General features: G+C 49.7%; 1 pseudogene; it reads right to left on the reverse strand.

The window, feature by feature from the left end:
- Positions 1 to 8,170: 8,170 nt before the first annotated feature.
- LOC146209797 (uncharacterized) lies at positions 8,171 to 9,070 on the reverse strand (annotated as a pseudogene).
- Positions 9,071 to 17,284: the final 8,214 nt, after the last annotated feature.

The raw sequence follows: 17,284 nt of genomic DNA on the forward strand, positions 1-17,284 counted from the left end.
AGCCCAGTTGAAGGGAAACTCGCTCTTGTTGCAGGGAGGGGCAGACACAGAGCAAATGTTCGAGGGTTTCTTTGTTTCGTGGACCTTAGAACAGTCTGCAACTCAGTGTGAGTACCACTGACCCTTTACTTTAAAATATAGGTTCGTAACGGAGTAGGTTTTGGGGAGCATTTGTTGCTTTATCTGCCTGCCATATTGCTACACTTCCCTGCAGGAGTAAAGACTCAGGATCACCAGGACAGACTTTTGCGTGCCAATATCCTCTAGGGCTGCTTGAATTGACGCTGCATGCAAGGCTGTGTTTTACGATCGGTAAGGTATCTATTTGTATACAGTGCGGCGTATTAACTGGAAATTATTCATTTTGTCAGTCATTGTACATGATAATTAGATTAACAGAATGTCCTTATCTGATGTTTATTTACGCCGAGAATAAGAAAAGATTTTGCTTCAACTATATTGCACCAAACAGAAAATATGCATTCTTCATGAATTCCAATTTCAGCACAGTGACTTGGACAAACTAATTTTGAAGCAGTGGCAAATTTTACGGCTCATGAACAGTTTGCCCATGCTATACTACAACCAATTCTGCATAATATTGTCTCTTATTTTTGTTTTCGCTTGCAGAATTTTGTACGAAAGAGGAGATGGTGACATGCAAGCTTCTCGAACATACATCGGTAAGGGCTGCTGAAAGCTGCTGTCCTTATAACCGAGAACAAAAGGCGCATGCTAGAGATGCTGGCTTGCCAGACACCTGAAGCTACCTTTAATGCGGCGTCTTCCTACAACCTAGGATCTGCCGACACTTCATACTGAAATTGACTTCATACTGGGTTCAACCCCAGCCATTATGCAAGATGTAGAGGTAATCGGGAAAGTGCGATGCAGTGACCACAGGATAGTGAGGTCCCGAATTAGCCTAAATCTGAAGAAGGAACGCAACAGATTAGAAAGAAAGAAACCCATAAACGAATTAGCGGGGAGGGGGAGGGCAGAAGAGTTCAGGAGTTAGCTACAGAATAGATATTCAATTCTAAGCGAGGACGAGGACATTAGCCTAGAAGCAATGAACAATAATTTCGGAGATATCATTACTGACTGTGCTGTAGAAGTAGGCAGTAAGATAGTTAGAGAGGATGCCGGTAAGCTGTCTAAGGAGACGGAATATTTGATTAAGAAACGTCAGAGTATGAAAGATTCAAATAAAACAGACAAGATAGAATTGGCCGAGATATCAAAGCTAATCAATAAGCGTAAGGTGGCCGGTATAGGGAAGTATAACATGGATAAAATTGAGCATGCTGTAAGGAACGGGGGAAGCCTTAAAGTGGTAAAGAAAAAATTAGACATAGGTAGAAACCAGACGTGTGAGATAAGGGGCAAGGCGGGTAACGTCATCACGAATATGGAGAGGATAGTCAAAGTAGCCGAGGAGTTCTATACAGATCTCTACAGTAGCCATAGTGGTCTGGACCGTAATGAGATTGGCTTTAGGGAAAACAGTCAGACGGTCCACCAGTGACGAAGGACGAGGTCAAGAAAGCATTAGAAACTATGAAAAGGGGGAAATCGGCTGGAGATGAGATAACTGCAGATTTGTTGAAAGATGGGAGGGGGGGGGGATATCGTGCTAGAAAAACTGGCCACCCTGTATACGCAGTGCCTGGTGTCATCGACGGTACCGGAACCATGTATGAATGGAAACATTATCCTCATTCATAGGAAAGGGGACTCTAAGGACCTTAAAAATTACAGACCAATCAGCTTACTGTCTGTTACCTATAGGGTATTTACTAAGGTAATCGCTAACAGAATCAGGACAACCTGATACTGCAATCAAGCAAAGGATCAAGCAGGTTTTCGGAAACGGTACTCTACTACCGATGATACCCATACCATCAATCAGGTGATAGAAAAATGCTCAAAATATAACCAGCCCTTATACATAGCATTCATTGATTACGAAAAAGCATTTAAATCAGTTGAAACCTCGGCGGTGATGCAGGCATTGCGAATTCAGGGGGTAGACGAGCCGTACGTGAAAGTGCTGGAAGTTTATATAGTGGCTGCACAGCAACCATAGTTCTGCCTAAAGAAAGTAACAAAATTCCCATAAAGGAGGGAGTTAGGAAAGGAGACACAATCTCCCCAGTACTATTCACAGCTTGCTTAGAGGAAGTATTCAGACTTGGAATGGGAGCAGTTAGGGATAAGGGTAGATGGAGAATACCTCAGTAATCCGCGATTTGCTGATGACATTGCCTTGCTTAGCAACCCGGGGGATAAACTGCGAGTAATGATTGATGACCTAGACAGGAAAAGTAGAAAGGTAGGCTTGAAAATATATTTGCAGAAGACTAAGGTAATGTTCAACAGCCTCGGGAAGAACATCAGTTTACATTAGGTAGCGAAGTACTGGAAGTAGTAGGCGAATATGTCTACTTAGGACAGGTAGTAAACGCAGATCCGAATCATGAAAAGAAAATAACAAGAATAATAAGATTGGGATGGAGTGCATTTGGCAAGCGCTCGCAGCTTATGACTAGCAGCTTACCGGTATCGCTCAAGAGGAAAGTCTACGACAGTTGCATTTTACCTGCACTCACTTATGTGGATAAAACGTGGAGGCTAACCAAGAGGGTTCTACTTAAATTGAGGACAACCCGGAGGGCTATGGAACAAAAAATGGTAGGGGTAACATTAAGAGATAGGAAGCGTGCCGAGTGGGTCTGAGAAATACCTCAAGTTACCGACATTCTAGCGGAAATTACGAAGAAATGGACATGGGCAGGACATGTAGTACGAAGAGGGGACAGCCGATGGTCTCTTAGGATAAGAAACTGGGTTCCAAGGGAAGGAAAGCGTTGCGGGGGGGGCAGAAAGTTAGGTGGGCGGATGAGTTTAAGAATTTTGCAGAGGTCAATTGGATGTTGCTTGCACAGAACCGGGTTATTTGGAGAAATATGGGGAAGGCCTTCTTCCTGCAGTGGGCATAGTCAGGATGATGATGATGATTATGATGATGATGTCACTGCACCGAACTAGAGCTGATGTCCTGGAAGTCTGAAAGAATTCTACCCATAGTTTTTTCACTATGCACCACATGCAAACCTAATAAATATCTTTGAAACATACCATTCTGGCTTTTTGTGTGAAAGCATGTATACTTTCAGGATGCTGTATACATATTGCCACGGGCATGGCGCTTCGCGGCTACCATGCTTGGTGCCGACGACGACGAAGCGGCTGTTGGCTCGAGAGGCGCGCTGGTGCTGGACTCTGCTATTGGAACTAGAAGCCGACCTTATTCTCGGGTCCTCGTCTACATGTGCCTTCGCAGCTCTCTGTGGCTTGAGTCGTGACACTGGTGGAAGTGTCATCGATGATCCCTTCTCCTGCGGTCGGTCCGACGTGGCCGCCTCTCGCGACCACTCCTGTTCATCATTCAAGCCGGCGGCTCCGAGGCTTGCCCCCCGAAGCCTTCCCTCTTGACAAAGAGACCCTAGCTTTCACCTTAGCCATGGCAGCGACACCGCCCGCTCGTACCACGACTGTCCCTTCCATCCCTTCGTCCTATCTGATTTTTCAGACCCGCGCACCCCTAAGCTATTTCACGGTGAGCAGTACGAAGACACCGAGGACTGGCAGCTCACTACGAAAGGGTCGCGACGTTTAATGGCTGGGACGACGCTGCGAAAACGCGGAACGTCTACTTCAGCCTTGAAGACGTTGCTCGGACGTGGTTAGAGAACCGCGAGGCCACATTCTCTATGTGGTCAGCCTTCCGAAGCCAGCTCCTCGGTACGTACGCCAACAGTGACCACCGAGAAAACCCCGAGCGTACCCTGACCTCTGGCTTTCAGCGTCCGGACGAAGGGGTCGCACTGTACATTGAAGACGTCCTGCGTCTCTGCCATCGTGCTGACCCGTCCATGACTGAGGAGAAGGTGCGGCACCTAATGCGCGGAGTTAAAGACAAGCTTTTTTCAGGCCTCGTGCGAAACCCACGCACCACCGTCGCGGCGTTTCTGGCTGAAGCTGTGATTATGGAGAAACTGCTAAAGCAACGATGCAGCCAGTATGCTCGACCACTGAATTCCATCTATATACTACCGCCGAGGGATCGCACCGACTACAATCCCGGGGCAGATCTGAGCTCCCTTCGCGACCTCATTCGCACTGTGGATAGAGAGGAGCTCCAGCAACTTCATGGGATATTTCCTCCTGGCATGGCTTCTCTGGCCAGCGTCATCCATAACAAGGTCCAGAACGCACTCACACCACCAATCAATGCAGTCGTTCCACCGCCACCCCCGGGCCTCACCCAGCCGATGACTTATGCTGATGTCACACGCCGCCCAGCCCTGCTTCCTACCCCTTCGCCTTACACGCCACCTCAGGTCGCTGTGCATGCTGCGGAACCGCTGCCCCTCTCGGCAGATCGGCGCCAGGCGCCCCGGAAGACTGCTCTCTGGCGCTCTCCAGATAACCGTCCTCTCTGCTACCCCTGTGGCGAGGCAGGTCACCTCCACCGGTGGTGCCCTTATCGCCAGATTGGCCTTAGAGGACTTTCTCCCGACTGCCTTCAACCACGGCCTGGTCAGCGGCCTCAGGACAACACCGAGTACGCCAACCGCCAGCGTAGTCTGCCGCATTCTCCTCGTCGTGAGTCGCGCTCGCCTTCGCTTCGTGCTCTTCGCCCTCTGGGCCACGTTATACTACTGTACACCGTGGTTCCTCGAGCCCTGGTTGGGAAAACTAGCTCCGGCGACCTTTGGGTTCGAGGCCACCGAACACCGATTCGCCGCAAAGCTTCCACCGCCTCATCCTATCCGACTCGCGTGGGGTCTGTCGGAATTATGAACTGGGCTGGATAACGCCTACAGCACAAATAATACTTCGGAGAGCAGCTTGGGATCAGGATCCCCAGACCCGATTTCTCATTTGGACTCCAGGCCACCAGGGCGTACCAGGGAATGAGGCCGCCAACTCGGCCGCCGGTGCACTCACTAACCGGGACCCCGACGTAGACCCTACCGATCTGGACCAGGACACTTATCCTATCTTAACTTTTCAAGAAATCTGCGCCTATTACCGGGACTCGCACCGTCAGTACCCGGCTCCTCTCAAGGGGCTAGGGAAAGCGGGGGATAGAATAATTCTTGGACTTTTTTCTAATACTCTACTGTGCCCGCCAGTACTCAAACATTTCGACCCTTCCTTTTCTGGCCTCTGCCCTTTCTGTGGAGAGGTGGCTGACGCCTTTCGCATGGCCTGGGCATGCCAGCTAAATCCTTCTCTTTTACCCATAGCTCCTCCCCTACCCGAGAGGACTGGGAGGCGGCCCTTATCGGCTGCCTGGATCTAGCGGCACAACAAGCGCTGGTCTAGCGATCTCGTGTGGCGGCCCAGACCAATGGAGTCCCGGAATAAGGGATTCCACCTAATATTGAAAAGGTAGGCGGCCCACTAAGGATGGCTCTCCAACCTATCAATTTGAATTTAAATGCTTACACCACCACATCCACTGCCGCACCGCTCGATTCGCCCCGACGTAGAACGCCGAATTCCTGTCCAGTTTTCGCGGCACAGACCAGATCGCCGGACCAGTTATCACCGCCGTGTCGGTTAAATCACCCCGACGCCGACCACCCAACTGCCGTCCAGCTTCCGCCGCCACACCCCTCGCTTCACTTCGAACCGACATCAACAGGCCCTGGTCTTGGCCGGGTCTCCCTGGACATCCCTGTTATCGTCGACATGAAGGAGGTTAGTTGATTATTCTGTCCTTAGCGGGCGGCTTACAAGCTGAAGGCCTCCGCCGTCTCTCAGCGGGATCGAGAGCCGCACATTAAGCGTCGAATAACCAAAAACGATTGCTGGCTCAGGAACAAAAACACTTTAATTAAGTTAGGAAAAATAAACAGATGAAATTAACTGGGTTAGAGTATATCGAGTGATGGATGCAAGAGAGGGGTCTACTGGTACTGCAGACGTTGCACCGGCGAGTCAGCAAAGTATCCGTGCTCTCGAAAATATAAAGAAACACGCCACTGGCGGATACACATGCGGAAAGTTAAAGCGCGCGCGAGCGAAAATAAATGCCCCCCAGGCGAGTTCACTCACGCAGGTTGTTCCTCCGGCGGGAAATGGTCGCTCCCTTGACGCCAACCGAAACAAACCGCCGCGCCGCTTGTTACAACACCTGAACAAGTCCAAAAACCCCCGGCGCTGATCGCTTCCCGCTTATTTAGTCTAGGGTAAGGGTCATGTGCGTACACCTCTGCACATGCGCAGAAGGTCGCCGCCGGCTTCGTCCCATCGGGCGCGCTCGCTCGAGGTTACGCGGTTCACAAAGGACACTCAGAAAAGTGATGACGCCATGGAACAGATCAGACATACGTACAGCAGGCGGACATGTGGTTGCACCACTGGGTATGTCTACGGCCCGGTTTACGGTGCGAGCCTGCACATTTGTCGCGACTTTTCTTGCTCTACGCGAATGCTCTCGCGATGTTATTCTTGGCATCGACTTCTTTCGTGAGCACGGTGCCACTATAGATCTCCCGAACCGCTTGGTGACGTTTTCCGCTAAACTGGCCACCGAAAAGCATAAGTACTGTGGATCCCACTCCACGCTGCGAGTCGCCGATGATAGCCTCACAGGGCCACCACGCGCCAGCATCCTGGCCAGAGTTGCCTGTGACGAGCCACATCATGATATCCGGGTTGTTGAGCCTAGTGTCTCTCTCTCACTCACCTTGGGAATTTCTGTGGCAAGAGGTCTTTGTTTCTTTCGTGGCAGAGAGACGGAGGTGCTTGTCACCAATTTCTCCAATGAACATCGACATCTGTTCCGTGGCACTGTCATTGCTTACGTCGACCATTTGCAGGAAGTAGCCGAATGTTTTGCTTCCGAGGAAGCTACGCCTAGCACCGAACCGGATGATGCTGTCGATATCAATTCTAGCCTTTCCCCGGCTCAAAAGAGGCACCTCCAGGATCTATTGCTGAAGTTTTGTGCGTGCTTCACATCTTCGCCGAAAGTGCAGCAAACGTCAGTCAATAAACACCGGATTATCACGTATGATGGCACTCGACCCATCCATCAGCAGCCCTATTTTGTGTCTCCTCGGGAGAGAGACACTATCCAACCGCAAGTCAAGGAGAGGAGGAGGAATCAACATTTATTGGCACGAAATAATTCAGTGGTGCTTACTTGAACCAGGCGGGGTGGTTCCCTAATTGCAGGACCCATGTTCCCAGCAGCTCCTGGCCCCTATCCGTCAGTGCGAGCTGGATGGATAGGGCGGGGCTGAATAACAATGTCTTCCATCGCTCAAGGAATTTGGAATTTGGGTTATTGGCGGAAAGGGGAGGAGGTGGGTCTTTAGTTTTGTGCATTCTGCCAACACGTGCGGCAGGGTGCCTTTTTGATTTTTTGCAAAAAAGGACAGAGCATATCGTGTTCTGCAGGGTACATGTGGTTCATCAGTACGGGATGCACAAGCGATCCCGCCTGCGCTCGATGCGGAATCGTCTGTTATTGTCTGGTGAGTTTGGGGTGCGGATCTGGTAGTCTGCGCCTTTCCTCTCGGTGCATACGGGTTATTTTCCGAAAGCTGGTAACCAGATGCGGTAGCTCTTCCGGCTCGTGCTCGCCCCGGATTGAAATTTCTTGGGCATGGTAGCCTGCGATTGTGTTGCTTGCCACCTGCGAGTGAGCCGGGACCCACACGAGCTGTATGGCTCTTCCAGGAGGCTCGCACTTGGTTAGAATGGCTCGGGCCGCGGAGTGGATTACCTCTCTGCGGAAGCTTCTGTAGGCTGTCTTTGAGTCTTTGACCACGGTGTCCATGCTCGGCGGTGTGAGTGCGAGGGCCACGGCCGCTTCTTCGGCAACTGCTGGGTCTTTTGTCTCTATGGACGCGCTGACGATCAGCTTGTATTTTGACATAGCCATTACCGCTGCACGGGCACTGGGTTTTCGGAGCGAGGCGTCCGCGTAGAGGACCCTGGGGTTCTCTTCCAGCTTCCGGGCAATGGCTTTGGCCCGCGCGGTGCGCCTCTCGTCGTCTTTGCCCGGCGTCATGTTCTGGGGAAGGGGTTGGTCTGAATGGTCGTCTTCCAGTCTTCCGCAAGGGCTCTCTTGAGGGGTGCTGGCTCAATCTGCCATCCTATCTCGCTTAGGATGGCTCGTCCTTGGTTTGTGTGAGAGCCGGATTCTCTGATTAGAGAGGTGGGCTTCAATGAGCTTATCCACCATGTTGTGGGCGCCTATGTCTAGCAGTCATTGCGTGGATGAGGATATGGGTATGCCCAGTGCTTGCTTCGTTGCCTTACGAGGCATCGTCTTTAGGGTGTCCCTATTTGCCTTCGTGAGCTGGAGATAAGGGGTGGAGTAGGTAACCCGGGACACGACGAACGCGCGTATCAGGAGCATGGCATCGCCCTCTTTGAGACCTCTGTTTCTGTTAGATACCCTGCTAATCATATTGAGTATCTGTTCGGTTGTAGTCTTGACCTTTGTGACGGCGGCGTATGCCTTCCCGTCGGTCTCAAGTTGTAGGCCGAGTATCCTAATCTGCTGTGTTGGCTTGATGGCTGTTCCATCGATGGTGATGATCATGTTCGGCGGCAGCTCTTCCTTGGATTTTTGCGGTTGGATCATAAGCAGCTCTAATTTCTGGGGAACGCAGCTCAATCCGCACGACTTTGCGTACTCGTGCGCGGTCGTTGCCGCCTTCTGCAAGTCTCCCTCCATCCAGGCATAAGACCTGGCTAGAGCCGTCCACATCGTAATATTGTCGGTGTAGAAAGCGTGGTCCACGCCATCGATTTGCTTGAGTAGAGCGGGCAGGGGCAGGAGAGCTAGATTGAAGAGCAGGGGCGACAAGACCGATCTCTGTGGGGTGCCCCTTTCACTGAGCTCGACAGGGTCTGCATTCTCCTCCCCTATCCTGATTATCGCTGTTCGGTTTGACAGAAAATCTTTGATGTAGCCGAATGTCTTTCGGTCACACCGGGTCATATTCAGATTCCGCAACACGCTCGCGTGGGACATGTTATCAAACGCTCCCTTCAGGTCGGGGGCGAGTATACCGCGAGGCGCGTGCCTCGTTACCGGCTTGACGATCAGTTCGTGAAGTTGGATCATCACGGCTTGGATGCTGAGATATTGCCTGAAGCCGTACATTGTCTCCAGCATCTGATCCGTTTTTTCGAGGTGCTTCTGCAGGCGGTGAAGGACGATGCATTCCATCACCTTTCCCGCGCAGGACGTGAGGAGATGGGCCGTATTTTGTCTATCGTGAGGGCCTTGCCGAGCTTTGGAATGAGCAGTCCTCGGCATCCTTCCATTTCTTCGGCAACCGCGCGGTCTCCCACGGTTCGTTGATGTGCCCTAGGAGGCCACTGGCCGCTTTACCGCTCAGGTTATCGAGTAGTTCGTATGTTATGGCATCCCTGCAGGGTGCACTTCTCTTGTTACTTTCATCTATTGCTGTCCACAGTTCCTTCATTGTCGACAGTTCCTTCAACTCCTCGTTGTCGGGTCACTCGAACCTCTCGGGCAGGGGTACTGCCCTTCTCTGTCTTTAGGTACTTCGCAATCAGGTTTTCCAGGAGCCCGCGGTCCTCTTCCTTGTACATGTTCAATACTTTGGCAAGGTTGCGATTGATCGCAATTTTGCTACTCAGCGGGTCGATCAGATGCCTCAAGAGACGCCACGTCTTCCACGTCGAGAGCGTGCTCTGCAGGCCGTCGCAGGTCTTCAGCCAATTCTCCCTGCATAGTTTGGCCGCATACTCGGCGATCTGTTTGTTCAAGGCTGCTATGCGCTTTACCAGCTTTCTGTTGTGCCTCTGATGTTTCCATCGCTGCGTTAACGAGTACCGGGTCGCCCACATGTGGGTCAGTCTGGCGTCCACGTACGGGGTCTGCGACGTCGTTACCATTTCTTTGGTAAATTTTTGGAGGCTCATCTTCTGGTCCATCGACAATTCAGTGTAGGTCTGTTGCATTTTAGCTTGTCCTGATTCTTCCTCAGATGCCTCTTCTTGTTCCTGGGTCAACTTTCTCATCTTGTCCCAATCCGTGATGCGCGCTGTCCCCAACACAGCCCGATATTGGGAACCTCGGATTGTGATGCCGATCACGCTGTGGTCAGAGCCCACGTCCGCTTCTTCGCTTCTCCAGACATCTAGCGTGCCCGATAACCACGAAAGGTCTGGTCTGGTAGTTACGTCAGGCTCGTTCAGCAGGGCAATCTCGCGATCCTTCATTGCTTTGGCCAATGGTTTTCTTCTTTTTGACTGGAACTTATAGCCCCACGTTGTGTGAAGGGCGTTAAAGCCGCCGAGGATCAGGAGCGGCTTGGTCCCCGCCAACCCTTTTGCCTGGCTCACGATGCGGTCAAATTCATACTGCCTTAGTAACGGCCGAGAGTACGCGCTCATTAGAAATAAATTGCCCGCGCTGCAAATTTTTTTTACATGAATTTCGACCAGCGTGTGCTCGCACCTGCCCTGCGCCGTAACATGTTGAGTTGCCGCCACGTTGCTGCGAATGAACACCGCCGTTCCGTTCCCCGTGGGGTCCGTGTAAGTGACGTACCCCGGAAGTCTTTGTTTCCCGTTTGTCTCCTGTAGAGCAATTACATCGGGCTTGTCTGGCCCGTCAACGTGTAACATTAGTTCCGTTTCTTTGTTGCGAATTCCACGGCAGTTCCATTGGTAAACTACGTTGTGTCCCCCCCCGGTCCTCTTGTGCTTCTTACTTGGCTTCTGCATCATCCTTTCGGGCGTCTCAAGTGATGATGTGTGCTGCAAGGTGATGAACTATTTCACGCATAGTAATACTGACCTGGAGGCGTTGTGTGTGTCTAGCGGGAAAGATATATTCGCAGTGGTATATCGCCCTCCTTCTGGAAACAAAAATCATTTTTTTTACCTTCATCGAAGAACTGTTGGAGCATGCTTCCTTTCATGAATAACGTCTGCTATTAGGAGGTGACTTTAATATTAACTTAGCTGGAAATGACTGTCATTCTCTTGATTTCAGTAACAAACTGCTGGCGTCTGGCTTTCATTCTGTCATCAACACACCAACGCGAGTAACCGAGACAGGCGAATCCGTCCTTGACCTTTTCATTGTCAACCAAGACACCGTCGTACACTCCGCTGGCACCATATGCTATGACTTAAGTGACCATTGTCCAATATTTATTGTGTATTCCAGCTCTAGGTTACAAAAAAGCGAGCAAGGACGAACCCATGTATAGGAGCATATCGAAAAGTAATCTGGAATCTTTCCGGGCCCACCTACTATACAACGACTGGTCTCCTAGTTACAATGAGAATAATGCCTTTGAAGCTTACAACAAATTCCTAGTCTTGTTCTATGACCATTACAATAAATGTTTTCCATATAGGAAAGCAAAACTAAAGAATAAAATAAGAAAGCCGTGGATAACACCCGATCATTTGAAGATATTAAGGAGAAACAAAAACTGTTCCAAGACTTCTTGCGTACCAGAGAAACGACAGCACTAACAAACTTCAAGAAGTACGAAATAAATTGACTGCAGAGTTAAGAAAAGCAAAGTTTTCTTACTATAATAACATCCTATCTGATGCGTCAAGAAATCGTCCTCAGAAAATGTAGAAGGTCATTAACGAAATTCTTCAAAGGCAACATCGCAAGTGCTGCCCTCTTGAAATGTCAAAAGATGACAAATGTATTTCGGGTGTCGATTTAGCCGAACATTTCAATGCCCATTTTATAAACATGATGAGACCAACCTGCGACGAAACAGGGTCAACGACTAGGAACAAACTAAATCCAACCGTATTCCTCGAGCCAACGAACGAAGCGGAAATTTGTAACACGTTCCTTAACCTGAAAAATACCAGCTCAACTGATGTCGACGATATTCATATCAAGCCTGCGAAGTTCGTAATTGACGTTATCTCGCCTCACCTAGTATATATTTTCAACCTGGTCCTCACAACTGGCTGCTTCCCAAGTCGATTGAAAGAAGCAAAAGTATCGGTCATCTTTAAAGGCGGCGAAGAAAATGACGTTACGAACTGCAGGCCGGTGTCTATACTGCCAGTATTTTCAAAGGGCTTAGAAAAAATCTTGTTGGTACGCATAGAAAAAATCTTCACTAAACATAATATACTACGAGAGCATCAGCATAGTTTCCGTCGAGGAAAATCGACTGAAACAGCACTGTTAACGATGAAAGAACTTATCATCAAAAACATTCAATGCAAAATGCTTACTTTGGGTATTTTTGTAGAGGCCTTTGATTTCCTGAACCACAAGCTTTTGTTGAAAAAGCTGAGTGCTTAAGGTATCCGCGGTGCATCGAATGTGTTGTTTAAATCGTACTTGAGTGATCGGAAGCATTGTGTCAGTATTGGGGACCACTCCTTATCTTGAAGGAGGGTTGAAATCTGGGTCATTTGGTACATAGTCAAAGAATAAAAACCAGCAAAGGGACGAGGACAAAGAAAGACGATGTACACACGGAAGCTTCCGTGTGTACATCGTCTTTCTTTGTCCTCGTCCCTTGGCTGGTTTTTATTCTCTGACTCCTTATCTTTTAAGAGTATTCCTTCTGGTGTGCCACAAGGCAGTCTACTGGGGCCACTGCTTTTCAATGTATATGTAAACGATATTGTTCAACCGAATTCTGATGCCTGTTGTGTTCTTTATGCCGATGATACCAGCATGTTTGTTTCTGGTCATGATATACAGGAAGTAGTTGCAAAAGCGGAAACTGAGATGTCTAAGATAATCAATTGGTCCAACACCAATGGACCAGTGTAAAGCTCTCGTTTTGTAGGAGCGCCCAGTGTTAGAATCCCTTGCTTCAATCTGATGTATAGCCCCAACTGACGTGTCGAGCGTTGAAGTTAGCTACCACAATCAGCGGGTGGCGTGTGCTGATCTGCAATGTTTTTCGTAGTGCTGCCATGAGGGGAGCTGCTTTACACTTAGGGTGACTGTAAATATTCAAGATAAAGAGACTGGGGCTCATTCTGGTTCTGGGCAGGAGTTCAATGACATGACAGTCGCAGTCTTCTAATTCCATCGGGTGATCTTTAGCGGTGTAGTTGCGGTGTACCAATGTAGCAACTTTAAGCACGGTTGTGTTTGTTGGTATGTGGGGGGTGCAGTTGAGGAGTTTAACAGAAGCATACATTTCTTGCAGTGCGATGACTGTAGACATTTCTGCCTAGGACCGAGATTGAATGCGGAGTTGCAGGCTGCGGCGCTTGCAGCGAAACCTCCTGCTATTCCAGTGCCACACTCTAAATTTCTTGCGGTTTCCTGCCATCGTTAGGTAGGTTGCAAGTTGGGGTAGTTAATATTTTGGGGTGAAAAACTATGATGTGTTTGAGCTTGGACTGCAGTTGGGCTACGATTTTCGCTTGGAAAGATTGCTGCTGCTCGATCGCTGTCAACCGAGTGCTGAGGTCAGTGGCCCATGAATTTGTGCTTTGGACCATTGCTTCGAACTTTTTGGTTAGGTTTTGTTGCAGGAGAGCCAGAGAAATGAGGAGGTCAGATTGATTTTGGTTTGTCGTTTGCTATGGGGTCTGTTCCGTAGCCTTACGCTTGGTTTGGGCATTGTGGGAGGTGGGAGGCGTGAGGCTTGATGCGGGAAGAGGTGATGAGGAAGGGGGTGGAAGGTTCTGTTCTGGATGAGGGGTGACGGGTTGGACTTCGATTCGCTCTGTGGGGGACAATTTTTCCAGTAAAAGCTGTAGGTGAATGCTAAGCTTGGCTGTTTGCGCGTTCTGTTGTTGATTTTGTTGGTCCTGTTTCTCTAACCGGGCATTAAGAAGGGCGTTCTCACGGATGAAAGAAGAAGATCGCGGGCCCCTGCTCACCTGTTTGTCTGGAGTGGGCTGGTCTGTCAGAGGCGGGAACGATGGCGACGGGTTCCAGGACATGGGTGGTTTGGATTCTGTCCTCGCTGTCGATTCAGAGCGGTTGTGGGAGAGGCTGCGATTAGCAGAGTTGGACTGGTGCCTGGTGCGGGACTTCCGGACTGGTCCGCTGCACCTTCGGCAGGGGTGGTTGTTGTCCTCTTGGTTCGCGGACGGCTGTAGCGCTCTTGGCAATCCTTATATCCTGTGAAATGGGGACCGTTGCAGACAATGCATTTCGCCGCGCACGTAGGAGGTTCCAAGGGTGTGTGACCGTCTCCACATCCCTGGCATAAATTGTTCTTTGACTTGGTGCACACATCACTTCACGGCAAGCCTGGCGGCAATTATAGCAGGCTTCCGCCTTGGCCAAGAAGGGGTAGCAATTATATACCGCGCCATAGAAACTGAGTTGCCGGGGGACCTTCTTCGTATTCATGAATGTAACCAGGATTGATTTAGTTCTTCCCAGCTGTCGGGCGTCCGTGATGGTGAAGGATTGTCTTCAGTTGAACATCTGCAGTTCCCGGAAAACTTCTTCTGGTGTTTGGTCGTATATGGCGTTGTATAATATGCCTCTGATGGCGGGGTCAGGTTTGGCGATGTATGCATTCATCGGGTATTATTTATCCGCAACTTGGAGGGATGCAAGTTGGACGTAGCGTTTTTCTCTGTCTTCGGAGGGAGCACTTATGGTGAAAGAGTTGTTTCGGGGATTGATCTGGATGACGTCTTGTTGACGGACTACTTCTATTGGGAGTTTCAGAGTAGTACTCACTAGGGATATGATGTATCCGCCGTTATGCTTGCTGAGGTCAAGACCTCCATTAGGCGGTAGATATTCTTCAAATCATCGGCAGGTAGCTTAGGTACGGGGCTTGGCGCCTCATAGTGGTGGATGAAGAGTTGCCGTGGTGTAGTTGTGCCGGTATGGCCTGGCCGGCCGGTGGCGGAGGTGGCGAACGCGTGCTGGGCTGCCCGGATGCGAGTGGCTTCGGGTGATTCAGCGTTCGGGCTTCAATAGTCCTAATCCATTTCGGATCGGTGTCGAGTACCTCAGGAGTGATCGCTTCCCAGTCGGCTTGATGGGCCATGCTGCTGTGGGCACGTCCACGTATCAGGCGAGGGTCCCGGTGCACGAGGGAGGCCAGGCACAGCCGCGCTTGGAATTGGCGAAATCGCTAGGCCTAAACTAGGCCTAGCGGGCGGCCGCCGCTTCGGGTAGAAATTGCACGGTTTATAGCCAATTCGTGCGCGAAATTCCAAAACGTAGTAGTGGGCAGGTGCAGAGCAGTTTCACAAACCGTTTACAGCACTTCAGTTCATAGGGAGTCGTTCAGATCGCATAAATCAGTCGAAAAAGTGAGGAGTCGATGCAAACGAGTCCGCTCATTACGCGGGCCGGTGAGCGAAATCCGGAGGTGTTGTGTTGAGTGTACACGCGTGCCCTTACTCCCAACCGCACAACAACCCAAACCAGCTTGGGGAATGTGCTTTTCTCCTCTCCGTACCACGGGGAGCCCATTCTTCACCACTTGCTCCTGTCTCCACCTCCGCATTGACGATCATAGAAATTAAGGGGAGATGTTTTAGAATCGCACTCACAAGCGGTAGCAAAGGGTGTAGCACGCTTTTCCTGATGGTGATTTCCGCGTGCCAAGTTTAATGTATCATCTCCCAGCAGTGATGAAATCACGTGAAGCAAGAGCCACGCATGCATTTTCCCATGTACAGGCTCCACCTGCTCACAATACCCTCTAACCTCACTCTTCTTGTCAGCAGTGGCAAGAGCTTTGGTAGGGGTCAGTGGCATATATACCCACCCCCACGGCGTCTTGAGGACGAACATGTAGTGGTTTGTTTTCTCTACTGGAGGTAGAGGGCGCGTGAGGGTGAGATGAGTACGGGTTCTGGACTGAGGCGACAGCCAAAACGGGGAAAATATACTTTCTTACACATTCTTTCTGCGAGCGTTGGCGGCAGAAAATGATTGGAGTAAATCATTGTGTAGGAATCTTTATCGAACTCATATTACGCAGCTTGTTCACACATTGGACGACGCCGAGCATTGTTTCTGCGCAGCCTTGTGAGTCGTTTTAGCAGCCGACAAGTCTTCATTCAAAGAGGCGTGCCTGCTAATGTTTGGGAGCACAATAAACGCATGCGTCGAAGGCGACAGGGATTTTTAAGTACCGAAAGCGTTCCACAACGGATGTGAAGTAAGTCGTATTTGAACAGTGATGAGAAATAACACTGTTCGGGATGAAAGAATATTTGTCTTTCATTTAAACGTCGCGATAAGACGAGAAAGGGTAATGGAGGCTTGCCCCACATTTTCCAGAGGATGGCTGGTCAAGCTATTAAATTTACTCCATATTTCATGTGTCATTATAAATAAAGTGATGTAATTACTCCCTCCTCATTTAACGTCATGCGTAGTAGCAATATACACCAGATATTTTTTAGTGTAAAACTATAGGCTCCTTCTTTACTCCGCACCTCTTAATTTTTTTCTCTTTCAAAATTTTGTTTTCAGTTTTGTAATCTCAGTAGTAAATCTTCAGTAGATCTACTTCTACCGACGCAATTGTTTTCTCTCAGGAAACCTCCCGGCGCACCTTATCTCCCAAAGTTACTATAAATATCTCCTAAGGTTACAATAGTTAATTTGGAGCCTAGACTACGCGGGGGATTCACGCGGGTGACCCAGTAACGGGTGTGCACGAAAAATGTGGCGTCTAGACGAGTGTAAATAAATAGTTTCCTCGCGTCCGAAAAACGGCTGCTGTTAAGTCAACGGCTGATATAACAGTGGTGACGAGGAAACAGAACTCAGTCCAGCGTTAAAGATATACTGAATAAAAAAAATAGCCTCCGAGATTTCCAACGCAGATGGTAGATATCGCATTGGGAGTGAACAAAACAATCCACTTTATGAAAAGAAACGGGCCGAAAGTATTTTAATGAATATTTCTCAAATCGTCGTACCTAGCGGGTTCCTGCGAAATCTCTGATAAAACCGGATAACAGGTTTCATTTACTTGCCCCCCTAATGACTCCCTAGCCAACCCCAACGAGAGCAGTCGCACCTGTTCATTTTTTTCCCCGTGGTATTCCATTCACAAAGCGCACTGACGGACCTTTTTTTTTCTTTTCTCTTGTTTTTTTTTTGCTGCTCGTGTTCCTGCGCACATTTGATCGTTCCCTCCCAGCGCGCAAACAATGTCCTCCGCATGCGTCCCCCTCGACCTCCCTCGTATGCAGCATTCCACAGTTCTCACCATTGTGCATGGCACGACGCGGGGGAACCGACACTGCTTGTAGCCGGTAGACC

This window comes from Amblyomma maculatum, chromosome 1, assembly GCF_055883805.1.
Source record: "Amblyomma maculatum isolate TAMU_Amacu chromosome 1, ASM5588380v1, whole genome shotgun sequence".
NCBI classification, from domain to species: Eukaryota; Metazoa; Arthropoda; class Arachnida; order Ixodida; family Ixodidae; genus Amblyomma; species Amblyomma maculatum.